Below are 13,200 nucleotides of genomic sequence, written 5' to 3' on the forward strand. Positions count from 1 at the left end.
CTGGAGAAAGCACTCTTAAAAAAAGAAAAGGAAAAAAAAGAAAGAAATTGCTTTCATTGTTCACCTTTCTGAATAAATAAAGGCTCTAATAAAAAATATTCATTACCTTGATTCAGCTGAACATAATTGCATTCACCTGGCAGAAAACTGCTACAGCGGTTATTATACAAAATAGATATAATTAGGTAAAAAGAGACCCCTGTTATCTAATCAGAAATGGGACTTGTTGGAGCTTGTCACAGATATAACGGCTCACACAAGATATTAATAAAGTCACAATTAAAGGAAGGCATGTCCAAATAATTTTTTCACATAGTTTTTAAAAAAAAAGCTGAATTAACTGGTTATTTGACAATGCTGCAGTGTGACTTTTTAAGACGCCACAGTTAAAGAAAAAAAAAACCTGCCAGTGTTTAATGTAGCCACCAGTGAACGCCCGCAACCTAAATGAGGAGGATGCCAAGGCTTTGTCTCTATGACCTTTTCCCTTGTTCTGGAGTTGTCCTCACTTTGATGTGGCCATTTGTAAAGACATAACAGTGATGAATTAACTCAGTCCTGTATAGGATGCCACTGACCGGGTATAAAGTGCCTTGCACAAGGCCTAAAGTTGTTGCTTGTGTCATATATAGAGAATCAAGACTCTCATTTTACTGAATATATTATATTTTATATATACATGTTATTCAGTTTTTTATGCCTAATAACTCATCATCAGAAAGCGATGGTACTATTTCTGAAAATATCAGTACTGCGCAAATGCACTAAAATTTCTTTAAGAGTTTTGGTTAAAAAAAACAAAAGCAAGTACATGATGTACCTGCTGCCTGGAGGATTATTGTAAAGATTTCAAGTAATAAAAATGTTTAATATGTTTTTGCTTTGGGATTTTTGAGTGTTTACTGGTTGCAAAATGTTCACTTTTATTCCTTTGAAGTATTTTAAGTTTTCAAAAAGTCATTATCATTGTGTTGACCTTATGAGGTATCTTTGACATTAATCAAATTTAGTTCTGACTACATGGACAGTGATGAATGTATATGAAGCCATATTAGTGTCAGGGTTTCTGGGTCTTTGACCCAGTATTCTTAGTTCATGTTCACTGTTTATATTCTGTCTGCTTCACCTCCTGTTTTATTGTGTTAGCCTTGGTCCATGTGCATTATGTTCCGTCCTCTTCCCGTTTATCATTAGGTCATTATGTTCAGCTGTGTACTCACCAGGTTCTAATCTCTCATCACTCAGCCTGTGTATTTATGTCCCTCAGTTCAACCAGTCCAATGTCGTGTCATTGATGTTATTGTGATGTTGTTCTCGCCGCTGTTAGGTTGTCCTCTGTTCAGTTCCGTCAGGTCAGCCGGTCAGTTGTCAGTCAGTCTTTCATTCATCCATTCAGTCAGTCGTCCAGCCGGCCAGCCGTTTCCTACTTCTGTTCTGTTTGTTCACTCCGTTGACAATAAAACACCAATCTTCACCTACCTGTGAGTCCAGCGTTTGGGTCCTCCTTCTTTCGTCCACGACCTCATCCTGACAATTAGTCTCATTCATCACCATTAATGCTTTGCAGTCTTGATTCCCCCCCCCCCATAGCTATTATTATCTTCCTTTGCACAGCTCACACTGCAGAGGGTATATTGGGTGAGGGTATATTTTCAAATTTCAGCTTACCCTTCCATATGAAACATATTTGTATCAGATTTTTCATAGTGATTTGTAATCTCTTTACACTGATAGCTAGAAGCTGCAGTCAGGAGTCATGCGGCATTTAAGCAAAAAAACATCTGTTTGTGGTGATGGGTGACTCCACACGGTTTTCAGTTTTATGATCCTTGCAGTTTTGAATGACTACATCGCATGAGCTCATGGACATGGATCTGACTGATGTCTCCCAGTTATAAATATGTGCAGAACAAAAGATTATGTGAAAATGGGCTTTCAAACATAATAACTGAGATTATCCTGCTGACTCCTTTGACGTCACAACTTCTAACCTTTCAGGAAGTTGCACAATCCAATGTGACACCAATCAAACCATCAGTGGAGACAGGCACGCACACTAAGATTATCTTGCCTTGCTGATAAATAGCTTTGACTCTCAGCCTCCACTATTGTAAAAATGCACAGCCCAGGATGCTTTACACCTCCTGTATATAATAAAAGTTTGTGCTGTGGTACCTTAATCTTAGTGATTTAAATGGTAAAAAAAAAGCAGTGGAATAAATTCTGTTAAATATTACATTGAGTATCTTGTAAAATTAATGCTTACTTCCTGAAAATTGTAGTTAGTTTCTCATATACAGTCATCAGCCACTTCATTAGGTACACCTGTTCAACTGCTCAATAATGGAAATATCTAATCACTTGGCAGGAGCTCAGATTTTAGGTAATATACTGAAGTTCAAAGTAAGCATCAGAATGGGGAAGAAAAAGAAAGAAACTCCTGTCAACCAAGAACGAGAAACAGTTGGTAAAATTCACATGGGCTCATGAAAACTTGACAATAAATGACTGGAAAAATGTTCTGTGGTCTGAAGACCGTAGATCAGATGTTCCACTGAAACATTCTGGTAGTAGGCTTAGAATTGGGCATAAACAACAAATGTGGATGCCTTTTTCATGTAACATGAATGGATAGGACATAAATTGGGGGCTTGTCTGAGATAAAATCAAACTCACTGGAAAGGAAAATCCTCTTGTGACAAGGGATATGGGACATGGAGTTTTAATTTCAAGGTTCAAATGCTAAAAAAGCTAGACATTAAACAACAATGAAAAACATAACCAACCAAATTCTGAATTAATATATAACCAACCATGATGCATATTGCATGGTTCCCTAGCAACACATTTTCTTTACACTCATACATGTGAAGGCTGCTATAATGTGAGCAAGAGCTAGTCAGATATGCTAGACTAGACTGTAGTCAGATAAAAGATGAGTAATTACTGCAGGGTGAACAGGTCACAGATGGGTTATAGAGGTGAATGAGGAATGAGTGAAGAACTGGGATGAGCTGGTTCCAAAGGAGCACTAATCTGAGAAAGTAGAGTGAAATTCAGAGCAGAATGCTTGAGGCGCAGAGCTGAGGAGGTAAGGGTCTGCAGACTGAGACGGAGCAGTGTGGATGATGGAATAAGAAAGAGGGAGCAGTTCCAGTGCTGGATGGTGTGATAAACTGCAACTGTAGTATTTATACAGTAATTCTTATCAGAGCTGCAGGGGTGCTGGAGCCTATGGCAACTACCACAGGGAGAAAGGTGGGGTACATCCTGGACAGGTCAGCAGTCTCACGCAGGGCTAACACAGAGAAAAAAAACAACCATTCACACTCACATTCACACCTATGGGCAAGTTAGAATCACAAATTAACCTAAAGGGCACATGTTTGGACCTTGGGAGGAAGCTGGAGTACCTGGAGAGAATGGGGAGAATATGCAAATTCCACAGAGAAAGGCCCTGCCCTGATGGTGGACTTGAGGGAGTCTATGTAAATAAAACTATATTGGGGTGTAGTTTAGGGTTATGCCAACAATCCATAAAATTTGGCTTACATTAACCACGGTCTTCAAGGTCTCCAATTTACTGATTTATTGGTCAAAAATTGACAAAAAGCCTCGTCTATTGTCAACTTGTAGAAAGTACTACATTAAAAAGGTCAAATGTCATGATACATTTGAGCTTTGGTTTTACCTTCAAGGTCAATAGCTTGATCTGATAATAATGCCATAAAGAGCTAATTAAAACTATGTTTGCTACCTTCATTGTTGATATTGATACCATTTAGGCATAAAAGGAATGATAGATTAAAAAAAAAAAAAAAACAACTAATGTGCATTACAGTAACAGGTTAGAACCATTTAAATACATAATATGTACAATGTTCTTGAATAAGTATATTTTTTTCTGGAAAACAAAAAAACTTGTTTAATTAGGTCAGCTCATATGCACTTTATATCCTGTGCTGTTTTATGGACAGGACAAGATACTGACCATCTTGATGTGACCTACATTGATCACTTCAGGGTTCACTGCATGATTCACAGATTTATTGCATGAGAAGTCAAGCCCGAAGTTATGATGAAGCAGACACTACTGAGCATGATCTCACATTCCAATAGAGACCGCAGGGAAATCCACGTGATACGCATTTCGACAGTCAGTCAGAGTGTTTGTGCTTCAAGGTCGACCACTCATCCCGTACTGAGAACACATCACAACATTTATGTTTCACACACAGAATTAAAACCTAGCATCTGCCAGACACAGATGTTCCCACTCAATCTTAATGGGAGTGAAAATGTAAGAAAATCTATTTATGAAGCTCCTCAACTACTGTTATTTACCTCTGAAGTGAGTTCTTGAGAAGCAACCTATTCCAAATGGCGAATAAGACAGCTGGCTGCTATCATCTGTGTACTTTGATGAAGTGAGATTTTGGAGTGCCAAAAAATTAGGAGCACAACTGTTTGGCCTGCCAGTTCTCCTGCACCTACTAAACAAATAAACAAGTTGAAGGTTACAAAGTGCACTGACATTCTGCTCAGGTGCTGAGATTATGGAAGCATTTATTGAAATACTGTATAATATATGGCAAAACAAATGCTTGAAAGTCAATATTTGGTATGACCATCTTCATTCTTCAGCCCACGCTGGACTGTCTTAGACAAGCTTTCTTCTAATTTCTTTAAGAAAACTTCAGGAAAACTTCTCCAGGCTTCTTGAAGCACATTCAAAGCTGTTCTTCGGATGTTGGCTGGTTCTCAGTCAAGATGACCTCATACTGCTTCTGTATTGTTGGAGACTGGGGAGGCCAATCCATGACTGATATTGTTCCTTTTAGTGTGTATTTTTTAATCCAGGTATGCTTTCACTGCATTGGCAGTGTATTTGAAATTACTGTTTTGTGGAAAAGATGAAGTTGCTGCCAACTAGATCCTTTCCAGATGGTATTTCAGGGCAGATCCCCAACGGGTGCTATAAATCTCTGGTGCTGGTAATCCTTCTCCTGACTTCCTTCATCCATACTAACAGAAATTTAAAGGAAAAATTTCAAATATGGATTCATTATAAGATCTATTGGTGATTATTTTCAGTCTTCCTTAAGAATGGCTTCTCTGCAGCCACACTTCCACTGAGACTGTTTATCCACTCAGTTTATTTGATGTAGAGAGTTTTTTAATCCTTGTTGTGTTTTCGGTAGATTCAGCTAAAGCTTCGGGAGCAAGTGTTTTTGCAAGAAGCTGCCAGTCACAAAGTGCCTGAAAATACAATTTAAAATGTGTTCTTTTTTTAACTTTTAAACAAAGTGCAGACAACCATAAACATTAAAGCATTTTGATTCAATTCAATTCAGTTTTATTTATATAGCACCAAATCAGAACAACAGTTGCCTTAAGTTGCCTAATATTGTAAGGTAAAGACCTGATAATACAGAGAAACCCCATCAGACATTTCCCTATGAGCAAGCACTTTGGCGACAGTTGGAAGGAAAAACTCCCCTTTTCTTTTCTTTTTTTCTTTTTTGTGTCCCGTTTGGATCTTTAGCCTTCAGAATTGTTGTCTGAAGGCCAAGAAAGATGCCAAGCGGATTTACTTTACCAATTGGATCATCATGGCCTTACCATATTGGTCCATTTGATTGACCTTTATTATAATTATGTATTTATTTTATTTTATTTTCGGTTGTTACAGACGGGACAGACATGACTGGGGGATAGGACGGGGAGAAAGAATGAAAGAAAGAGAGGGAGAGAAAGAAAAATAGAGGGGAGAAGAGATGGTGAGAAAGGGGGGAAGAAAAAAACAAACAAACAAACAAAGCACCTAGATCACCTGTATGGAGATAAGAAAAAACAGAAGAGAAAACAAACAAAAAAGAGCAACATAATAAATACAGCACCATCACAATAAACTAGCTAACAGTAGATAACAGTAGATACTAAATATTACATGTTATTGTGCAGTACGCAAGATCGACAGCGCACAATGTGCTTTGAGGTAGCAGCCAAGAAAGGTGTAGTTTGTGTCTGTGAACACCCGTGTGTACACCTGTGTGGATCAGCACGCTTGTATTCAAAAGGTTTCTCCATGTAACGATCTGCTAGGGAGTGTGGCGAGCCATAGCCCCGTCCCCCAGGGCATGAAGCAGGTATGGAGGAGATCCAGGCCCCAGACATCCAGAGGTCCCAGAATACGAGGACCCGAGGAGGACCACCAGGGGGGGCAACCGTGCCACCCTCCTGGGAAGAGCTGAGGAGAGCCCCAAACGAGAGGTCACCCAGCAGCCACGGAGCAGAGGCCAGAGGGGGTTGCAGTGATGTGCCCGCGGGCTCTGCAAAAACTCCCTTTTAACAGGAAGAACCCTCATGCAGAGCATGCTCAGGGAGGGGCAGCGATCTGCCACAACAAATGTCCAATTAGAGACCTTCAGAAAGTTTGGAGAAGTGTTGCTTAAGGCTGCTTTAAAAATGACAAGAAAGTCTGACTCCTTGGAAGCAAAATAAAATGAAATGGGGGGTGACTCAAGACTTTTGCACAGTACTCTATTATATATTCTTCTGAACTCTACAGGTGAGCCAAATTACAGTTTTTTCTGAATGCTTAAACCCTAACTGTGATTCCTGTAGCACAATCTCTAAAACTATTCAGACTTATAGCAAAACCACTCACTGAGTTTGCAAAACTAAAAGCACAAAAACTGCTTTGCACTCAGTTTGCAATTTTGTAACACACACTTTGCAAAACTGTAGGCACAATTCACTGCACAACACTCAATTACCAAATTTCCAACACACTCCTAGCAAAAGTATACACATGTATGGCTATCATTAACACTAATTTGCCAACTGTCTGGCACACTTTCACATGTCAAAACTTTCTTAGATAATTAGTTCACTTTGCAATCAGCCTAAGCACTATAATACAGGTAAGCTGTGTGTGCGGAGTACAATGGAGGGAGCAGAAAGAGTGAGAAGTAGAGGAGGCCGAGGAAGAGGACGTGGAGGTGAAGAAGTAGGATGAAGAGGACGACAAGGACAAGGAGGAGCAAGAGGAAGACGAGGAGGGGGGAGAGGAAGGGTAGGAAGAGTAAGAAATAGAATTGCTGATGACATCAGAGCTACAATAGTGGACCATGTAATCAACCGTGGAATGACCCTGAGGGTAGCTGGCCAACGGGTCCAGCCTAAACTGAGCCGCTACACTGTAGCAAGCATCATAAGGACATCTTGAAATGAGAATCGGTTAGTACAGTCACTTCGCACAAAGATTTGTAGCACTGCCATATGCCAATGAGAAACACACCAATACCATTGATGTAAAAATACTGAAATTGTTACTTTACAGAATTGCTAGATGACCAGATGCTGGGGGCAGAGGAAGCATGTTCACTGCAGACCAAGTAACCCATATAGTCATTATGGCGATTGCAAATAATCCTATACTTGGAAATAAACACTTGTGTTTGTTTTGATGTGTTTGAATAAACACCAGTACTTGAAGTTTGGATCCCTCTATGCTTATGGATCTATGACAGAAGTATGAGCTCAAACTGACATAGCCTACCTTGTGCACAGAGAAAGCAAAAGCCAGATGTGTTTTGTATTCATACCATCAGTGTGCAGTTGGCGCATTGTGTGCTTAGTAGATGATGGCTTGTGTGTACTGTTTGATACGGAAACACCATTTTTACGAAGGTGTGAAGAGTTAATCTAGCTGTGTTTGCTTTTGCAAGAGAACTACAATGTTTTGATGATTGGGTGACAGGTTTTCTTATTTGTGTGAAGAGTTTTGCAAAATTAGCCAATGGTTACAAAAAATGTGCTTAAGCAATCAGAAAAAACTGTAATACTCAAAGTTTCTCTTGAATTGCCAAACAGTACATTTTTACTGACATCCCTGTCAGTCTGAATGCTGCTTCTTTTCCATCCTGTTTTGTAATTGATGCTTGCAAGCCCCCACGCTTTCATCTTAAGATACAGCATCTGTGGAAAGGGGAGAGCATTTTGTTTCAGCCTTGTCATCACATTCTCGCACACACATTGAAAACTGAGAAGCGTTCAAAAGCTTCCATTTTGTCAGCAGAAACGCACACATGCAACCCTCCAACAACACAAATCAGATTCGATGTGTTTTGGCTGTTTAAAACGCTCCTTTAAATGACCCAACTCACTGAAATTTCTCTCAAAATACAGCTTTTAAATTGTTCTCAAGCAAATCTCAGGAATGTGTTTTTACTGTGTAACTCTCACAGTAATGATCTTCAGGTGTCAGTAAATGTAATTCAGGAATATGCAGAATCATAAGCAGACCTTCCGGTGTTGGTTGCGCAAAGCTGCCTGCGTGAGGTTTTCCTGCAGCAGAAAGGACAAGTGCTTCATGAAATTGAGAGGCATGTGCGCGTTTATGCAGGTGACACAGTGGCTGACACTTCATTAATATAGGATGTCAGGCTAAAAATGCCCTGCTCTACTCTACACATCTGACTGGGCAGCTGTTACACACAGATCCCAGGTTTATACCATGAAATTGTTGGCAATAAAGCAGCCGTTCTCTCTGGTGTTCCTGTCTCTTCTGTTAGAGCTTCTTTTTTTTTTAAATATCATGTTTAAAATGACATTTCAGTGTTTAAATTGTCATAGCAGATAAAGCTGAAGAAGCGAAGGCTTTAGCAGCTCAGATAAATCTGGTCCTCTTCCCTGTTGACCAGTTTACAGGGTTACTTCACCCTTTTTCCCCTTACACCATTATTGGAATCATTCCATTCAGAAACTTTTGGCTGATCAAAAACCTGATGATCACAAGTAACAGATATCCAGCAAAGCAGGAGCACTTAACATGACAGGAAGAATAGGATTGGAAATGGCAGGCACCAACCCTGGTCGGAGACTTGCACGGACTGATTTGCATACTGAATCAAAACACATTTACTGGCCTTAGAGAAAGGAGTGCAATGATCAAGGGCTTCAACAATGCTATAGTAGTGTAAAGTTTATTTTCATTTTCTCAGTCATGGTGTGTTGCTCCAGTTTAACCCCCGAGGCGTAGAGGCAAGTTGGTGAGCCTTTTTCTTGCCCTTTTCATCATGCTCCATTTTCAAACCCATGCCCTGTTAATCGCTATTACAAGCAAGGCATTCACGGTTCATTTACCAGCCTTTTACTGCAGCTAGATCACATTTATCAACAACATAGTTTTGTAATGAAATATACTAATTAAACAATTCAAATTAAAGACATGAAACGTAAGTATTGTTAAATGTAAATGCAACAACATATGAGTGCACTTCTCACATAATGTAAAAATCACCAAGCGTTTGCATAAATTTCCATCAGTGCAGCAGGGACTGCATAGACGGTTATAAAAATACAACAGGCAACCGAAAACAAGGCAGTCAAAAAATGTTTGACTCAACATCTTTTTTTTTTCATTTCAAAAGGTAAAATTAAAAGAGTCACATTAAAAAAGTGAAATGTCCCCACATGTGACCGGTGCAAACGAGAGCCTGCTTCCCTATTTCACATGTTCTGGGCGTGTCCAAAACTGGGTAGCTTTTGGAAAAGCATATTTGAAACCATGTCCAACATATTTGGTGTTCCAATTGCACCCTGCCCGTTTATAGCTATTTTTGGAGTGACGCCTTGTGATGCCAGTCTTTCCAAATCACACTCTGATCTTCTGGCCTTCTGCACTCTTTTGGCCCGTAGAATGATATTATTGAAATGGAAAGAGCCACTTCCACCTGTATATGGGCAATGGGTTAAGGATGTCATGTACTATACTCAGCTGGAAAAGATCCGCTACACTGTAAAAGGTTCGGTTCGGAGGTTCTATGACACATGGCAACCTTTTCTTACTTACTTTGAAAGATTAAGTCCGGATACTATTGCTTAATGTGCGTGTGAGTGGTTTTTTTTTTTTTCTTCTTCTTCTCTTGCTGTTGTTCATTTATTTTATTATTTACTTTGTATCTGTAATTTTATTTTATTTTATGTTATTTTATCTCTCCTTTCCTCTCTGGCTGGGTTTTAGTTACACTGTTCTGGGTGGGTGGGGGGGTGGGGGCACAACTGTTTGTTAATTTTGCCATAATTGTTGTTGGAAGCAATTCTTTGTTCAATAAAAAGACCTTGATCAAAAAAAAAAAAAAAAGTGAAATGTCATTCCTAAAGTTTCCACTTACTTATTTAGCCTGAGCATGTTTTTACAGGCAATAAATCAAATGTTAAAAACTTTGAGTTTTTCAAAGTCAGGTGAAACTTGTCCTGTTTTCCTGATCCCACACATCTGCAGTTCAACAAAGTCTTTGACTACTTTATAAAAGTACCAAAGTGAACCACACAAACCCCTCAAGTTTTTCAGATGCCCTCCCTTTGCCGGTCAGGGCCCTCTTTCCCAAAACATTTGAAATGTGAGATGATCTGAGCTGATAGTCTTAGATCATTTTAGGCTTAAGATGCTACTGGGAAGCAGAGACCAGGTCATCCTATTGTTTCTTCCACCACTGGGGAGCAGTGGTATAATGAGTCGGTAATTGCAGTCACTATATAAATGTCACAGTCGCGTCTGGGATTTATGATACACACACTTGAACAAGGGTAACTGTGTAATGGAGTGGAACTGGCAGGAGCACATTCATTGAGCTTTTTCACGAGCCAAGTGAAGAGGATAAGCTCGTGCTACTCTGTCTGATATGATGCTTGACACGGGTTATTAAGATGGGAATACATTGACCCTCAGAATCAGCTGCTTCCCACTCATCTCACCTTTTCAGTTAAAAGGCAGTTAATGCAGAAGGTGTGACTCCTAATTAGATTTAGTTTTATAGTATTATGGAAATGGTGGCTTAAAATCTGTTCCAGTGCTATGAAATCTAATTAAAATAAAAAGGGAGAGAGAGATAGGGAGAGAGAGCACCAAGTACCATCATCACGGTACCTATTTCACTTTAATTCAAGGCGAGGCTTCATTCAAGACTTCATTCAAGACTTCATTCAAAAATTTAGAGATTGGTCAACTACAAGGGTACATATTTGTCCGTTTCAGATGGAATAGTGCATTATTGTTCTCTGCAATCTGATAACATGTTGTCCTGAAATAACACTGGTCAACATGCATTTTTGGTACTGGGATTCTTTCACCTGTACTTGAACCAATTTCATTTTCCGACTCCAAATCTGAAAGCTGTTTTTGTCTAGCTAACCTCATTTTGAGCTAAACTGACAGAAATATGCTTTAATGCATCTCTGATACCGTCTTCTGGTTTGTTTTCGAGATAAACACAATTTATTTTGGTGGGAAATAGTTAAAATTATATGTATTTTATTGATATATTTGTAGTCTGGGAAATTAGTTGCCACACAGGACACAGTAACAGAGAGTGTTGCAGTACTTTAATTACATACAGAGACGATTAAAAAAAAGTAAAAAACAAAAAGGAAAACAAACAAAAACAACAACAAACGTAAAAAATACCTGCGGCATATACTGATCACTACCATCAGTATATGAACTTTGAAAAATTTGGACGGGGTTACCACTGTTCTCTGCAACGCTGCCACCTTGTGGTGAAAGCTTGTAACATCTTGTGAATGTACCTTCCAACTACAAATTAATAACGTGTCACATTCAAAAGAAAACAGCAAAGAACGTGTTCAGTGGCACTGTAACATCCCAAGAGAAAACTTATTTAGTCCAGATGGAAAACTCCGTTATTAAGGTAAAGGTTTTTAGCACTCGACTACATATTGACATTCAAAAGTGCAAAAACATCAGTGATGTGTATCTCAAAAACATGACGCCCAAGCCTAAATGGAAAACATATAAAAACACTAGATGCAGGGATAAAAGTTACCAGTTGCAAGAAAAACTCTACTTTTTGTACACTAGTGTAATTAATCTACAGGAATCTGCGAAAATACCAAAGTTAACCAACTGCCATTAGGTGTGGCCGTGTTTACATAAAATAAACATTTTAACGGAAGCAGTTCTAAGAAGGGTACATTTTTCTACTTTTACCTTTACTTTGTTTGTAAAGCTGTGAAAGTGGCATTCAGGAAATAAGAGAGAGTCTGTGCAGGTCTCAACTATTCCAACTAAACAGACAAATAAACAGTGCAAACTATATAAGTGAATCCCTCTCTCGCTCTCATGCTAATATTGCCAACTTTAGTCATGTTTAGAGCACCCTACATACATACATACAGCATGCTATTAATTTTTGTAAATTATTTTCCCATTTAGAGTCAGCAAGGAGGATAAAGCAGGGTGTTGTAGGGATAATTTGTGAACCAGGGGCTTTCTTCCTGTTAAAAGGGAGTTTTTCCTTCCCATAGTCACCAAAGTGCTTTCTCATAGGCGGCCATATGATTTTGGGGTTTCTCTCTGTATTTATTATTGTAGGGTCTACCTTACACTATGAAGCACCTTGAGGTGACTGATTGTTGTAATTTGGCGCTGTGTAAATGAAATAGAATAGAATAGAATAGATTAACGCAACTGTGTTTGTAGTGTTGGTGTAAATTGGAACAGATTTAATAGAACTGCCTAACAATTAATACATCTCATTGTGATTAATTGTACCCTAATCCTCTAAAAATGGCCACAGATGGCTTCAATACACGAGCGATGTGGCATCGAGAATCTCAGTGCTTTCACTTACCAATTCTAGAAATTCGTGTGTGATTTAACGGTGACAGCATTGAGTTCATCTAAAGTTCATCTTTTATATACAGTCTATTGCCAGAAAACCTAGTTGCAAATTCAAAGTTGGAAAATAACTGCATGCACCACGCTCCATGTTTGGTACCTTTATCAGTCTCTCCCTAATGTTGTCACTCCAGCTTTACTTGCTTCTGTTGCTGTCAGCTGGCACCAGCAGACACTGTCAGCACCATAACCTGTCAGCACAGCAATGGCGGGAACACACAAAGTTGTCGTCAGATTCGTCTATAAAATGAACTGGGGTAAAAAAAAGGAAAAAAAGACAAGCGTTTATGATCCAACCATCATAGAGTGAACATGACAGGAGAGAGGAGAAGAGAACAGCCGAAGAGATGAGAGGAGATGAGATGAGCAGTGTGACAGACAGATGAGCTATCAAAAGAGCTGCTGGAGGAGTGAAGAAGGGGAGAGTTTCAGACAGAAAGATAAGACACAGAGTTAACACAGTTTGTCACAGTTTCAAAGGAGTTTTAGTCACA

The sequence above is a fragment of the Diplotaxodon limnothrissa genome, linkage group LG6 (assembly GCF_057381915.1).
Source record: "Diplotaxodon limnothrissa isolate DT_005_m linkage group LG6, D_limnothrissa_male_GT1.1, whole genome shotgun sequence".
Classification (NCBI taxonomy): domain Eukaryota; kingdom Metazoa; phylum Chordata; class Actinopteri; order Cichliformes; family Cichlidae; genus Diplotaxodon; species Diplotaxodon limnothrissa.